This window comes from Colletes latitarsis, chromosome 1 (assembly GCF_051014445.1).
Source record: "Colletes latitarsis isolate SP2378_abdomen chromosome 1, iyColLati1, whole genome shotgun sequence".
Classification (NCBI taxonomy): domain Eukaryota; kingdom Metazoa; phylum Arthropoda; class Insecta; order Hymenoptera; family Colletidae; genus Colletes; species Colletes latitarsis.
In genome coordinates this window covers 47982054-47999022 of record NC_135134.1, presented here as the reverse complement: position 1 = coordinate 47999022, position 16969 = coordinate 47982054, and positions in this window count along the sequence as shown.

Here is a 16969-nt window from a genome sequence, read left to right as displayed (position 1 = left end):
GAAGCACGAGCGAAACCGTAAAGCTGCCATCCGGTAACCCGCATCGAAACCGATTCTGTGCATCGTCGTTTAAAGTCGCGATTACGTACGGCGCTTAAACCGATACGCACACTTACAATATGTTTCAATGTTTACGAAGATAACTTTATAGCCGTGAACGATTCTCTCCGCTGGTTTCTGTGTTTTGAAAAGCTACCTCGCGCCGCGAACATTAATATGTACTAAATCAGTGCACGGACGCGTAAAAATATACAAGCTACGGAAGCGTTGCAATATCCGTGGACTGCCAACGAGAATGAAGAAAGGCGTAAATAAAATTCTTACAAAACTGTACGCGGGAATTAGCGCGTTAACGATTTGTTTCGTTTAAACGCGGAAGTTCGGGGAAGAAAATGAACATTTACTTCCGTTCGGCGAACGCGTTTAATTATTTAGAAAAGAAATTGAAAATAACTTGGAGTAATTGCCGATTTCCTTTATAATTTAGCTATTTATTTCTTTGTATATATACTCTTTAGAAAAAAAAAACAAAAACGGTATTATTGCGCAACCTAATAATCGAAGGTCCGAGTTTGGTCGCTTTGTTCCACGTATAAATGTGATATTTAAGTATGGTTAATTCCGAACATGTTCGCTGAAAATTCAACGGCCGGCTGAACACGGAGTACAAGATACTTGAGACAGATGACTAGGGCGAATAATCAGATACGATGTTTCGAGAGAACAATGTGGCTCATTTCGATTCCACCCCACAGGTGGAGGCTTAAAATCGGAATACGGTGGTCGTAACGTGTCGAGCTTTCGCGAGGACGGAACTTTTTGCAGAACGCGGTCGGAAAGCCGCTCGTCAACTTCGAGTGGCTCTTCGAAAAAAAGTATCGCGAGCTAGTTTCGCGAAACAGCCCCCTCAAAAGTCGAGCGGGGGGAAAAAAGCGTTTCGGGTCATTCCACGCCGAATCGATCACTTTTTCCGCTCGATGGCAGAGATATTGTTGAAATTGAAATACGATGTACAGCGGAGTCCGTTTAAGAAATACAGTACATTCATATATTACACTGTTTTTACCAATTTACCCGTTATGTCGACGAGTTTTTTTGGGACCGTCGGTTATTTTTCGTTCATCCTTTTCCGTACATTTTTGATCGATTTTAATTCAGTTGGTTGTATTATTTCCTTATTGCAGGGAAATCAAAGTTGCCACCGAGTAGACAATTCTTGTTATCAAGATTCCTCCAGGAGGACGTGATTCTTCTTCGGATCGAAGCACGTTCGTCCGTCTCGATGTTCGAGATCTTACGAATTGTTCCATTATTTTCTTCGACAATTTATTCTCGCTTCAGAACTAGGAGAATAAGATCCTCGGGCTGACCTTACGATATTTCAATTACAACCGTAATCGCAAATAGGGTGATTCGTCGTGGAAATTGGCTTTTTTAGATTCTAGAAATCTCGTTCTTTTTTTGATAGAGTAATTAATTTCACTTGTTATAGTATTGTTAACATCTTGTATATACTATCCGCGAAATAAATCCGAGAAGACGACGTATCGACGATATAATTTTCGCAAATTGAAATTAATCCAGTAAATAATATATTAAATACTCGATACAGTGATTCCTTCGCCGTAAAATGAATTCGAAACGAGCGAAACGATAATTCGTGCCGTCCCTAATTTGCCGCGGACAACATTATATTTCAATTTCGACAAAATCCCCGTGCCACGAGGGGTAAAAAGTGATCGATTCGTCGCGGAATATCCCTTTCATTAATGCTCGACCGGCGAAACAGTCGCGCGAGACGTCGATCGCGAGTTACGAGCTGTAAGTTCAGGCGGGGCGCGAATTTATCGCGAGCCATCGCCGCGCGACGCAAAACGACCCCGCGCCCGCCCCTAATAACGGGGGATACGAGCGTAAAATATACGCTCGGTCCAATTCCGCGCGCGTGAATTCGCGATGGCAGCTCATTTCGAATTCCCCGAATACGCGGGGGCATCCGAGGGGAAGCGAAAGAAAGGTCGGACGTAGACTTGGCGGGGGTGTATCAGGGAGAAGTGGGATGGGCAGAGAGAGAGAGGGGGTGAGACATAAGGATCCGGGGATATAAGAAGAAATCCGCGAGGCTCGCTCGTATATTTTAATCAGGGCCCTCTGGCTTCGCCGTCCTCCGCCCTCCCCCTCCCCCTCTTTTCTTTATCTCCGTCTCATCTCCCCCCGGTGCTCCCTCTGCTCCCTTTGTCGAATTGCTCCGCCCGTGGAGACTTATAAAGAGGGAGTGAAGAGAGGGAGGGGGTGGGGGCAGCGGTAGTAGCGAGGAAGAAAAAACGCGGGCTCACCGGCCGGATGAAAAGAGCTGAATAACTCCGGGATAAAAGCCGAATAAATCTTTTTATTATGCCCCGTACCCGTGTCTGTTCGAGCCTAACCCAACCATCTCGCCCGAGGCTCGTTCACACGTCTCTCTTTCCCTTTCTTTCGCTCTGTCCCGGCCACCGCTTCTTTTTTCCCCTATCTTGCTCCTTTCATGCCTCTAGCCTCCTCATATCCCTCGCCCCCTTCACCCCTCGACGATCGACCTACCCTTTCTTCCGACGCGGAGAGTCTCGCGTGCACTTTGCGCTCTTGTTGTCCTTTCGTCTTCGGGATCGTCCTTCCGCGACGCGCTCCAATCGCCGATGAATCCAGCTAACGAGAACACGTTGTTACGAGGCGGGAACCCTCCAGTCAGTTCGCCTTTAAACGTTTATTTTTCGCTCCGAGAGCAATGGAACAGGGACAAAATCGAAGTAAGCTTTGTTGTCAGAAACCGGCGAGAAGTTTATCAGGGTTTCTTTGGCTAATCGACGATCAGTTGTCACTATTCGAGGCCATTTAAAATCATTTTATACGCTACTTGCATGGTCAGATGATTTTATGATTAAACAAACTATAGTACACTTCTAAAATATTTTGCGTTCTATGTAATTTGAACTATCTTTTTATATAGGTTTCAGCTTTTGTGCCCCTGCGCGATAGAACGATGACACCAAACGTCTTTAACGTCGCCATTTTGGTGGAAACGGTAAAACGATTTCTGTTCGGTATTCAAAGAGACATTATTCATTACATCGTCATTGTAGAATTTCATTAATATTTAGGCGAGCCCCGTGATTTCATTCCTGCTAATCCTATATTAACAACCGAACGTACTGAATGTCAATGATTATTAATAATTCAATGTTGAATCGATATACCTTTAATGCACAGTAACTGTGTTTAACGTTACGCATAATAATAAAGTAAATGGTAATTTTAAGATCAGTTATATTAATTTGACCATTTAAACTTAGCGGAATGAAATTAAACAAATCGAAACGCGTTTATAAATTTTGCGATACCGTTTCTTAAATAATCCTATGATAATCATATGACACACTTCCATGACACTACGCATGCTCTGTATACCGTATGACTGCATAATAAAAAGCCTTTGGACATCGATCGAGTACCGACTCAGCGAAAAACAAAGGTCATAAACCCAAAAACATGGCCGCTTATTGCAACGTGGCCTATTTCACGCTCAAACGAGAAAACGCGGTGGAACGTGTTCTCGTTTGCATGCACAACACGAATCATTAGGGGACTTATATGTATACCCGCTAATATTTGTCAATCCGTTCGCCATACAGGGTGCTTTGATTTTCTCGACCACGCGAGATATATTCGTTATTTTCAATGGCACGCAAACATTTATGAAAAACGATATATTTTTCGAAGGAATATATACTATAATTACTAACACTTTATTTACATAACGTATAAACGAAATGTGTGATACACTGGCTCACGTCAAGGGGTCAAGATTTATAGACTTTATTATCCATATAAAAACAGCTGTTTTACAGTAAAGGTTACAGTACAATTTCGTAATTTTTTACTATTAAAAGTTTAGGAAACTGTGCTAATTACGCGTATTAAAAAAAATTCATTGGCCTTAAAATGTCGTACAGTAAATCACTCAAGAATTGGAGTCCATCGCTTCGAAATAAATAACATTTTCCTTGCACGGGTTTTCCGTGTCGTTAAAAGCAACGGAGATATTCCAGTCGGTCAAGATTATCGAAACACCCTGTATGTATATCAGCTTGCGCGATAAATCGTAAATCGTATTTAGGTAATACGAATATCTGCGATGACATGGACATCCGCCAATTCGGATATTTGCCGATACGCGGCTAACCATATTATGAATATCCAGTGGCGTTATATGTATTCGGATAGTTGCCTGGCTGCGCGCGCGTGCTCGCTTGTATGCGTGCACGTATTTAGATAGCTCTGCTCGATGTGAAACGCTTATACACTTTCGATCAGTCGATCCTGTGCATCGTGTGCACACGATGCGTGCATACACGGTGTGTCCACGATTATTTGACCTCCCGCTACGATTCGACGATAGGAAGTTTGCAGATAACCGCAAGTATAGGAGAGATTAAAAATTGAAAAAGAGAACTTCAAACTTTCTTTAGTAGCGAGATTCATTTTTTATCCGATCGAGGTATTCAAGAGACATTAAGTCGTCTATACGCTAGCTTTTTTTTTTATTTATACCGTTCTACAAGGTCGCTTGAACTCTTTCGGACTTGGCGGTAACATGTGTGCACATACGTGATATTTTAAAGTCGATAATGCCCCAATGGACGATGCATAATGTCCCGAATTTCGAAAATTTCTTTCTTGCAAAGGAAAATCAAATTCGCCTAATTGAAATTTAAATAGACCCGAGTTTCTAATATATTGGTGTTACACGAGCCATCGGAGCGAATCCAATGGTAGCACGCAGTATCGTAGAGAAACACTTCGAATCTTCGATTTTGATTTGTTGATAGTAGACTAATAAATCACGAGATATTCTAGCAATAAACTCGGTATAATGATAGGTCAGTCAGCTCCCTTGTATTTATCGTTGACAATATACCGGTTTAAAAGGAATTTACGAAGAAGTCAAATATTGTAATATATTTTTAGTTGCTTAACGAAAAGTCCTGTCGTTCTCTTAGGTTTTTTTCTACGTTGCATGCTGAAGGATAGATTGAACAACGATGTTCCAACAACGGTAGAAAATATGTGACAAAGAATCGTAGATGTATGCTCGACGTTAAATCGGGGATGCCGACATGATTGAACGGTGAATAAATTCATTCATTCGTCATCTGCCCAACTGTAGAAAAATTGGGGAGCGGCATTTTGATCACATACCGTGAATCAGTATGCTCGGAACGCAACGTTCGAGATATTACATGTCACTTAGCTCGTAAAAATTCCATTTTTTCCGATATTTTACCCCGGATAAAAATATTTTTCTATTAAGTTCGTCGAATACGTCATCGCCGCTCGCCAAATGATAGGTGAATGGAAACAACGGTGTAAATTAAAAGGAAATAAAAGCGGTTGCTTAAGAAATATATATTGGGAAGTTAGTTTTCACAAACTTAAACTTACATTGTACTAAGCAAAAGATGTAAAACTATTTACAGCGAGTAACGTCGAGTTAAAAAATCGGAGACCCAAGTAGGAGGCTCGAAGTTCTACGCTATAATAAAAAGATTAAGTAAACTCCGGTAAAGAGACCGTTTCAAGCGTATTTAAGCTCCACCGATACATTTTATTCTCGAGGAACGCGGGTATAGGAAGATTCCTCTCGTGCATTTACGAAACAGACGCCAAGAGGGCGGAAGGAGGGTTGGCGGAAGCGAGTTTACGAACTCGGCGGAGGCGATTTTTGGGGAATATCCAGAGAGCGGATCGCGAAAGTTTGAAAAGTACATGCGCCCGCGCATACGAAAGAAATATCCTGGAAGGAAATTCAATCGCCGGATCCCGAGGACTTCGAGCGAACGAGAAAGGAACTTCCCCGAAGGGGAATCGACGCGAGAATACCGGCAGACGTATGGAAACGCGATTGCGGGTTCTGGAGAGAAACATCAAATTGAACTCCGCGGTAATAACAATTCCGTCATCGTATTTCACCGCGAACGAAACGTTTCGCGAATAAAATGGACGTCGAGCGTGTGCGCGCGTTTGTGTTTTTTCGTTCTTCTTTTTTTCTCCCTCCCGGACCGTTACAAATCTGTTGCCGGTTCGAATCAATTTGTTTTTCAATCGAAGCGTTAAGAGCGAGCGAATAATGCGACCGGGCGAAAATAATTTTCCGTTTAATTACGAGCGAATTTTATTATAAAACAAGAAAGAACGAGCCGAACGAACCGAAATCGTCGTGTTTCCGCGCTCAAGGATTCATCCGGTGCGACAGAGGGGGAGGGGAGGGACAGAGGAAATGATAAATTCGTAAAATTTCAACTCCGCAAATTGTTCCCGTAACGAGGTACCGTGTAACGCGATAAAACGAGCGAAATCATTATGAGCCGAGGGTTGCCCGGTCCCGGGCTCGAGCGGCGAAATTATTTTGTAGATCGCGCGAATGATTCTCGGTGACCGTTCTCGTTGCGATTGAAATTAAAGCGGCCACGAACGTTTCCGAAATTCCGCGATCGTTTTAATGCCATTATCCTGCGCTGCGTCTCCGTGCTTCCCGTCCACCTCCAGGGGTAGGGAGACCGCGATATCCCCACGATAGGGGGTACTAATAATCGTACGATGTACGCGCGGCACGTTTCATTTAGCAAATTGCCAATAAATGGCGATGGCCATCGCGCGGAGCTCAACCCATAAACGCGATTCTACCCTATCTTTCTTCCCCTTTCACCCTAAATGTCCTCTGTCTTCTCCCCTCTTTATCCGTTCTTCTCGATCCTTTTCTTTTCGTCGCGCATCCTCTGTTCGTGCCATAGAGGATCTCTTTCTCCCTTCGAAGCTTACCCTGCCCCTGGTTCGCCCTACACCCCAACTTTCCCGGCGTCAACTCTCGACGAATTAAGTTCCAAGAGGGAGGTTTCGCAAAGAGTTTATGGGGTTAGGTTACCGTAGCCGATTTCCAACCCCTGGTACAGAGATTGGTATCTACACCTACGGTGGCGAAACCCTCGCCCTTCTCTTCGCCCGTTGGTATTGTACGATGCCATATGCGTGTGCACGGTCGTTTTTCGTGTGCGTGCACCGCGCGTAGCACGCGATCGTCAAACCCAAAGCCATAAACGTAAACAAGGGTTGTTAGGACTGCCTCCGGGCTAGAGACGGCACTTACAATCGGGACTAAATATTTTGCACCCTTCGACAAGCAGGAATCGCGACGATAGGGTCAATCGGCGAACAAATTGATTTCACCGTTCCCTGCGATATGGAATATTTCGCGACTCGAAAGTACATTGTGCGCTACGACGTATTTGTAACGCTGTTTAGATCAATCCTTAACTGGTACTAATTCATCACCCGATTGGGGAGGGTCCCAATCGCAACTTTGTTTTCTATTTAGAGGGTAGAATTTTGTTCGACTTCGATTCCATCGAGTTTTTGGAAGATGACGAATATACAGATTTATTACACAATTATTTTGGCCTCTAGAATCTCCCATTAAAATTTTTTCCAAGGCTGGCCGAACACCCTGTATATTCGTTATTTTATCAATACGTCATTCGCATTAAAATTTTGCACTCCACATAATTTACCGACGAAACATTTGTTCGTAACAGACCCAACTACAACTTTCAAAAGGAAATCAATTGTTCGAGGAACGAGGATCCAAAGTGATTTAGCGTCGCGTGGGTTAAGGCGGTTGGAAATTGGATAAAAAGTAAAATAATTTAGAATTGGGAAAAATCTCATTCTCCCGAACTCCGGGCGAAGGGAAATTCTCATCTTCGCGAGTCACGTAATCGGAATTAGCAATCGTTCCACATACTCTTTCGGGGAAATAAAACGCGAGAGCCCCCATCCGATTATTGCGATACGTATCTTCGCTGAGCGGAGCGCGGAGATTCACGATCGCGCGAGATTAATCTTCGAACGGAGTTCCGGGGCAGGGCCGGGGCAAATGAAACGCACTGCAAATCGTGCCGCTCTTAATATTAAAGCGGTATTGATCGTCGACAATTAATTACCTCGTCGAGCCGGCAGTGAATCGTAATAGCGCAATCTGATACTGCGGCGATTCCGTCGAGCGTTTGTCCGCTCAAAGGGAGAAAAAAGCTGTTGATTTACGCGTTGGTTAAACCAACCAAATTACTTTGTACAATCAACACGGCGCGTATATACCGTTGGTGTAAAGCAAATTAGCTGCGCCGGAATATTGACATTTTTATCCGACTGGCATAGCTGTTGATTTCAGTCCGGCCGTTCATTACATTTTCGGACACCCGCGCGCCGCAAACCCCGCCGGGGACAAACGCCGATACGATTTTAAATCTGTCACGAAGCTTACGGCTCGAATGTACATCAAACCTCGAACGCGCATCGATATCGGTTACATCGCCTTGATATAACAGAGTTAATTGCGCTCTTTTTCCATTCGTTCGCTCGATGATTTTCGAGCGGCGCTCCCGCTCGCGACGCCAACGAATGTTCACATCGCTTTCGCGTTGTTTTTATTAATCAAACGATAGTAATCGTTCCTGTACACCGACCGACAAATCTACTCTCTATAATAGCTTTTTCGTGTTCGTTGCACGGAATCCAACAAAAACGTGAAACTACTTCTCCGATCGTGGCTCTTAATTTAAAAAAAAAGCACAGCATTTAATAAAAATAGTGTGCATTATACAGACCCAGATTTTAGTCCTAATATTATTGAAACGGGTAGCATTTAATTTGCACGGAGACTTTGTCTATGTACGAATGTAAGAAAACGCGTACGAGTTTGGAATGATAAAAGTCACGACAAATTAGAACGGAGTTCGCGGGAAGAACACGTGGAATTTAATTTAATTCAATGCGAACTGACTCTGGTCAGCAAATAAACAAGGAATACTCTTCCGCGAAGAATCATCCAGTACCGCATGCATCGATAAAACAAGAATATTCTTGTACGACTCGCCACAGAAAACGAGACACAGGAAAGTTTCACTACGGACAACGATGATTTATTAACTGCAATCTAACCGCACTACATAACATTAGGATTTCCGTGAGACGTTCAAATTACTCTGCTCATTATTAATACAACGCCGCGTATTTTTCCGGTACACCGCTTTCATTCCCCACTTTACACATCAACCACGCTCGACAGTCACAGACATTTTTCATCGTGCTTTCAATTACAGATAACATTAACGCAGCGCGAGCGTATTATTTACATGCAGTCAAACCGGTACCGTTCACCGACTTAACGACCACACGACACGCGTGCTGAATTGTTAACGAACACCAACAACGAAAATACGTCTTATGTATTCGATACGAACCATCTTCTCGAAAATGTGAAAAACTTCCAAGCGTTTCAAACGATATTATTACAACGCGTCCGCGGGGAAACTACCCTGATAATAAGATATGGTGCATTCGCGTTGAAATAGTTCTACAAACCAGCATTCAACTTTACGGTAGAACTCCATTTATCCGAATCCGACGTGAAAGAAACAATTCACATAACAGGAGTTTACTAATTTTCCCAACTATCTATTGATTTTTCGTTTGAATAACCAAAGTTCGCGTTCGAATACGCGGATTCGATCACACAGGAGCTCGGTTAATCGAGCACTGAGTAGAATTTCGTTCCCGTAAAGTGTAGTTCTACTCGGTGCCGATGGTACAACCGCGAAGGGGTTGATAACATTAAACGTAATAACGTAATAGAAACGTTCGTATCGCTCGAAAGATGGCAGAGTATCGTAAAAGAAAATTCTTGTAAAGGGGAACGACTTCGTACGCGACCTAATATTTTGTCGATTGCAAAGACGGAGCTTGGTCGATGAAAAAAAAAAGAAAAACGTGCCACGCCTCGGCATTCATCCGGCGAAGCTCCTCTTCAGGGACGTGTCAGAAATTCATCGTGGCCCGGTGAGCTCCCTCTCGAGTCCTCCTCGGCTCGACAACGCCGCCGCAACAGCAAGAACGACAAGGCCGATGACTGCGCCGCGGGTGAGGATGGCTGGCGGGCGGTAACGGGTGAAGAGGGCTGAGGGTGCCATTACATTAATCCCGAAAGTCCCGACGAGCGCTCTCGGGTGCTCTTCGGGGCGTAAAGTGTCACGAAAGTGTCAGCTCCGACGCTCTCCGCAAGGTACACTACGCGCTCACGCCCCGTGCCCAGAGCTCTACAGGGCGTTCCGAGACACGTGGTACGAACAACAGAGGGGCGACTCTACGCGCAAAAATAACGGGTTTCTCGATAAGAGCGTCAAAACTTTAAAGCAAAATGAAAATTGCAATGGGATACTGGTTATTTTATTTTGATGCACGTTTAAATGACCACCACGATTACGTTAAATACGATAAATCAGACCGTATCTCACATATAACACAAATGATGATCCCACGAAAATTGATGACAATTGGTATTGCACTCAAAGCAGCCCTGGTAGAACAAAAAAAAATGTGGCTTCAAAGTGAACCTTTTAATTCAACGACGTATGTACAAAATTAAATATTTAATAATCCCCTGTGAACCTATCTACGTCCACGGGTTAAGGACCACCGGTCCGCATGAATTTTCCACGCTTTCGATTTGTTTTTGCGCGTCGAATGATCCCCCCTGGTCGATCGTACCACCTATATCGAAACACGCTGTACACGTATGGCGAACATACGGCTTCCAGCGACGCGGAGCGTCGAGGGTTCGGGACGGTCCCCCTTGGAAGATCAAAGGAACGACGCCGAGCGTGATTTGACGAAACAGACAGCCCGATGCGAAAGGGTGGAGGGGACCAGGCTGTCCTGGAATGGAGAACGCGCGACCACGGCAACGCACCCCCTAAAAAGGGGTTCGAAAGCAAATAGAGGCGCGGACGAAAAGTTCCCCGGGCCTGTCAAAACTGCGGTTAAGCGGTGGAGACGGTGCTCGACCGTGCCAACAGCAGCGGGGGAACACGTGCCTACGAATCTCCGTTCACGGGGAACTGCGATGATTAATGGGAAACGATCATGGAATTGTAATTAACGAAAATTCAGCGTACATCGAACGGTAAATAGAACGGAGCCGCGATTATTGGTGGCAATTAGGGGTGCGCCGATGCGTGTGCAACTTTTCTGCGTCTCCTCTTCGCTTGGAAATACAATCGAGGCGTGTTCGCCGATGAAAGGGAGGGCGGGACGTGTAATTTTAATAGAGACGAATCGAACGCTGGTTATTTTAACGCAACGATTCGCGCTTAACGAATTTCTCTGCGCTCGGTGCCCCCCCCCCCCCCCCCCTATGGGCTAGTTTCAACGTGAATTGCATTAGGGTGTCTCGGGAAATATTGAGCATTAAAATCATGCTTCGTTAACCTTCGTGTCAATAATTAAAATACTGACGATCAGTTTGCCCCGAGAGACCTCTTCGAGCAAGTTGGAAACGATAATTTTGCCCATATAATGACGTGATTTTTCTTATTCGAAGTTGTTTGAAAGTCAACATACGCGTGTGTTCTCAAAACGCGTGTAAGATGATTATAGTAAAGTACTAATTTCTTTTTCGTATAAGAAACGAGGAATTTCTTCTAATTATCTTTTGCAGTTACGACGTGAATAGTCATTTATTAATCGTTTATATAATAGTGCTCGTGGAACGTGATTGAATAATGCGCGTTTATTGCGTGCATAATTAAAAGTTTACGGAACGAGCGCATCGCGAGTCGTACCGTTTTTCCTCGACTGTTTCGCGTCCTCGTATGGGAGCACGGATGGTATCGGTGTGTTTCCATGAAAAATTCAGCCGAACGGAGTGCATAGGCCAGTGAATATTTTATCCCCCCTCCCGACACGACGGAAGATAAAGGTCGAGTAATTTTCTTGTATTATCGGCTGAATGTTGCAAGATGCACGTGTTAAAGTGGTCGCGGGACGTCTGTAATTCAGCGACCGACGGGAAAATCCTCGGAATATCCGTCTTGGGTGTCGTTTTTTCTTTACGCCACCGGCTAGGTTCGCGAGGTCGTGACACCAACGACCGCGGAGTCGTCGACGATCGGGCTCTGTGTGTAACTACCCTCGAGTAAACTACCCTCGGTGAAGCTCGAGGTCATCCGTCTCCTGGTCGAACGAATCTTCGTCTACGTTCGAGCAGGGGAAACCTTCGAGGTCATTCCACGCCAAATCGATCACTTTTTGCGCTCGATGCCGGGGATTTTGTTTCTACGTTGAAATATGATGCCGTTCGCGCAAAACTAGGAGTCGTTTCGGTCATCGTTTCGCTGGTTTTGAATTTATTTAAAAAATATAGAAATCTTGTCAGGAAACTTGTTGTTTTCACTTTACCTCTTTCAGAAGCTTACCACGCGTACAATAATCGTCTTCGTACATCAATAAGAAAAAATAATTTACAAATATTATATCCTGACAGTAATAAGATAAAATATTAATATCGTACATTTAAACAAAGGTTGTTCTTTTATAAAGTATAAATTTTTTATTTTGGTAAAGTATGTAATTACTCACGTGTATAATATTGCTTGTTTCTGTATGAAGCACGAGTGAAACGATAAAAATAAGTAAATGATAAGAAAAGAGATAAACATGTAAATGACATTCATAGGTGATCGTTGCAAAGTCTACGTCGAATAAAATCTAACGACCCGATCGCGTAACAAAATACAAGTGTAACTTGATAATGACGGATTAATGGGCCGAGCAAAGTAATTAGCAGATGTTCTCGAAGACTTTATCTTCAAAAACTAACAGAGAATCTGCTTCCATTACGATGTCGACATGTGTGTCTCTTTTTATGGACATCTGATATTTGCACAATCTTGTTTCACGTATAAAAAGTCTCTGACGTCGGTATAATAAGATAGGTAGCGTCTCGTTCGTGTTATTAAGAATAATGTTGGCATTATGCTTGTAATGGATTGAAAACCGGTTGTCGTGTCACTCGAGAAATTGATTTGCTATTCTGAAACGAGCCACGTCTGGCTCATTAGACTTTTCGATAATTATAGCATTCCTTCCGAACGCTTATAATATTTTTACAGATCACGGAATGGGCGATCGTCCCTCTCTCCAAAAGTCACGAAGTCATTAGTTTTACATTACATTCTATAAATGTTTCTGCGTACACACTCGTATAAATGAATATTTCTAATATTGAGAAATAAATTAGATTACTACTACTTGGAAGTAAAAGAGTGTCAATACTTATTTTGCAACGATTGCCATCGAGTATGTAGAAAAATGCAAGTAAATTTTTTTCCTCGTGTTTTTTCAATAGTTTGACGACGAAAGGGTTGAAACATTTTTCTCGCGCCTGCGTTTAATGATTTCACGAGGCCGAAACGAAACTGAAATAACAGTGTAATGACATTGCGACTCCCTCGACCGTGCAGGAAGATAGCGAACGCGATCAATTTCCCGCGAAACTTTTTTCCGCGAGCAGCGATGACCGTCACGCGAAATTGAAAAAAGAGAAGCTCGCGTCACGGCGCGTTTATCTTTTTTGTCCATCGGTCGCGAGATGCGTTTAGATAATGTCTGTCCAGACGGGAACGACATCAATATGGCAGACGTCCGTTGACGCTAACGAAACCGAACGCGACGCGCGTGCAAACGAATCCACGCTTCGAATAAGCGCGCGTAAAAGCTCGCGACAAAAAGGCTACGAAACAATCGCCGGCAAACCGACTCCCCGTATCAAAATTACAGCGTGAAAGGTATTCGTAAACTGAAACATATAAAAGGAAAGTCTTTACAACTCGATTCGTTAATAAACTTTCTTGATACTAATTTACTTTGATGATGAAAGAATTCGTGTATTCGTATAAATTTCGAAAGGATTTTAAAATTTACTTTTAAGTACATTTGACTGGTGGTCTCGATAAATCCTTATTTCTAAAATTGTTTCTCATTAAAAAAGAATTCTTGGAAATTTTAAAACAGAGGAAATGGAAGGAAAATAATGGGGACAGTGTTGTTCTATGTCCACTGTCGATGAATTCGTTACAATGGAGAAGCAGATCGACGCCGAACAAACGAAATTGCGCTTCTCCAAGCGAACGATCGAGTCGGTAAAAACAGAGCCTGTTAAAAATCTAATCGAGTCGCGAGACGTCCATTCGAATTTCGTTCCTCTCGGGGCGATATTTGCCTTCCGCGGAAAAAGAATCGCTGCTCGTCGTTTCGTATCCCTTTGACGCGCAAGTTTACGAACCGTAAAATATACACGGAACACGCGTCTTGCGCGCGATACAACGCGGCTGGTACCCTTTTACCGCGCAGAGACGCTCGGCTGAAATATTACCAGTGCGACTCCTTTGAAAGGAATTTCGCTCTCGACTCTCTCGTCGGCGTAACTTCCCTTTTCCGCGGACAATGGCAGGCTCGACGCGATCCGCGGAAGGGAACGACGACGAAGAACAGCCCCCGTCGCGAACGAACGACGGGAAAAGCATCGTCGATCGATGAGACGGTTTAATGTTAAAATAATTAACGCCTCCTGATTACTTTTTCCCCTCCCCCCGTGCCTCGACGTTCCTGGATGGTCTCGAGTGGGCGAGCGTATCCACCCTTCTCCGATTCGTCGAACGGGAGAGCGAAACGTTGCAATCGCCGCAGCCGGTAATTGCGCCGCAATTATGTCGAGCCATCGACAACAACGACTACGACGACGATGATAGTTATAATTGCCACGCGGCTGGCCAGAGAGGCGCGGCTCGTTATTCGAAAATTGTTTTCGGATACGACGATTTTAAGCGTCGTTACGCGCGGCCGTCGAACGCGTCGCCGATGACATTACGTAAACGGAACGATTTTACGGCAGCACCGGTCGACGGGGGTTGGAGGTAGAGGGTATGGACGGGTGTTGGCATGGGTGCAACGAATGCTCGACGTCATTGTTTTTTATGTAACGACATCGATTAACGGGCCGAGTCGCCGCGATTGGATCTGGCCAGAAGCCGCAGGAATTTCCGCGAAAATTGAAACACCGGCGTCGCGCCCGCGCGCGAGTTGTCTGCCTCAGGGATTCTCAACGGCGGCCATATTGGCCATCGACGAATCGTATTTCTTCCGTATCTTCAGTATTTGAGCGAAGAATATATTTTTCGTAAGCTGAAATGGCTTTGAAAAATGTTAAAATAACAATAGAATGGCCTAGATGTACTTAAAAGTTATCTTTATAAGTTATTTCTTGCGAATCTTTAAACACCATAACTTCTGAACGGATTGGACGATTTTAATGTTTAAAAAAGCAAACTACGCGTATTTTGATGGAGAATATGTACAAATCACAAAAATATTCAAAAAGTTGTTCCTTCACCCCGTAATGTTAGAAAAAAACCCCATAAAAGTGGTCCAATTTTCAAACAGCCATAACTCCTACAATAGTGAATATATTTCAATGAAACTTTTTTCTGAAGTAGAGCTCATGGGTACCTACAAAAAAGTATTAGACAACTTTTCTGTAGGGTCTCAAACAAAATTACTACAAATGAAAAAGGAATTTTTAAGAAAAATCGACAGAAGGTAGGTGCCTAAATTTTTCGACAAAATTAAAACATTTCAAATCGTTCTAAAAAAATTATTTTTAGTTGTAGGGGTCAATTATAATCATTTTTGGTGAATAAAATGTCCCTCCAAATCTTACCCACTTCCGAGAAAAAAATTCAGTATTGGCGGAACTTTAAATGTTAATAACTGTTTAACGAAGCTTTCATCAACAAATTGGTATTCTTGATTTTCATCTTATTTTGGCCTCTAGAATCTCCCATTAAAATTTTTCCCTGGAGTGGCCGAACACCCTGTATAATACTTAACTGCTTCCAAACTTTTAGTGTATATTAGTATAATGCAATATTATTATTAGTTCAAGAAACAAGTATGATGAATTTATAACCTACCTGTTGCCCTAAGGTGAAAAAAATCCCTCGATTTTCCGACCCTCTCGATTATGCGCCCAATCTTCGCCCTATTAAGTCGCATAATTAAGGGACTACTGTAATATAAGCCTCAGGGTAGCTTCCAAGGAGCCACTCAGGTAGTGCGAATATTTTTATAATTCCACGTCTTCTTCTGTTCACTGTTCAAGAAATATTGTAATTATTTTAAAAAAAGAAACATTTCTTACGGATAACTAGTGAAAAATAGGAAATTATACTTTTTAGTATATGAAGAAAATAATTTCATTTTCGGGTGTAGGGTAGAATGGAGTAACGAATAGAAATTACTAATTTATTTTTCAATTTGTCAAATTATACGGAAAATAGAGTGATTATAATTTTTTAGGGATCTCGAGGTAATGAAAGTTGAGAGACACTAGTCTGGACGCCGATGTGTATTTTTTCCAACCGACATCGGCGTACAAACGCGTCGGATAACTTGTTTTTCGTTTTGAAATTACGGAGGCCGTTTCGACAGATAGAGAGAACGCAAATTTCAGCGGCACGGGAATCAATAAAACAATCGATTCGGTCGTCGTTCGGCCAGATACATTGCAATCGGCGGCTGGCAAACGTTAAAAACGTGGAAACGTAAAAAAAGAAGGAAGACAAATTTTTCTCTTTTTTTTTCGCCCGCGCGCAAATAACTCTGTTTGCAGGGATAAAATGAATCCCGTCGAATCGTTTCGTGTTCGTTACTCATGTATTATTTCTGCATTTAAAACTGACACCGACCTTCCTAACAAAAAAAGAATGTCGCCGTTGCGCTTCGAATGACGGTAGCGAAACGTTTAATCGGGACGGAAATAAATCAATGAACGCGATTGGTAGTACTGAAAACTAATTGTGTTTATTGGATGTTTTCTTTTATCGTGGGAATTGCGATCCGCAGGCGAGGATCCATGATGCTTTAATGAAGGCAGATCAACAGACCGGGTAGATTACGGAACGTACGAAGAGACAGTTAATATGCACATCAAATTGCGATAATTTCACGTTTGATCGTTTAAATCGGCCTGAAATATGCTCCATTA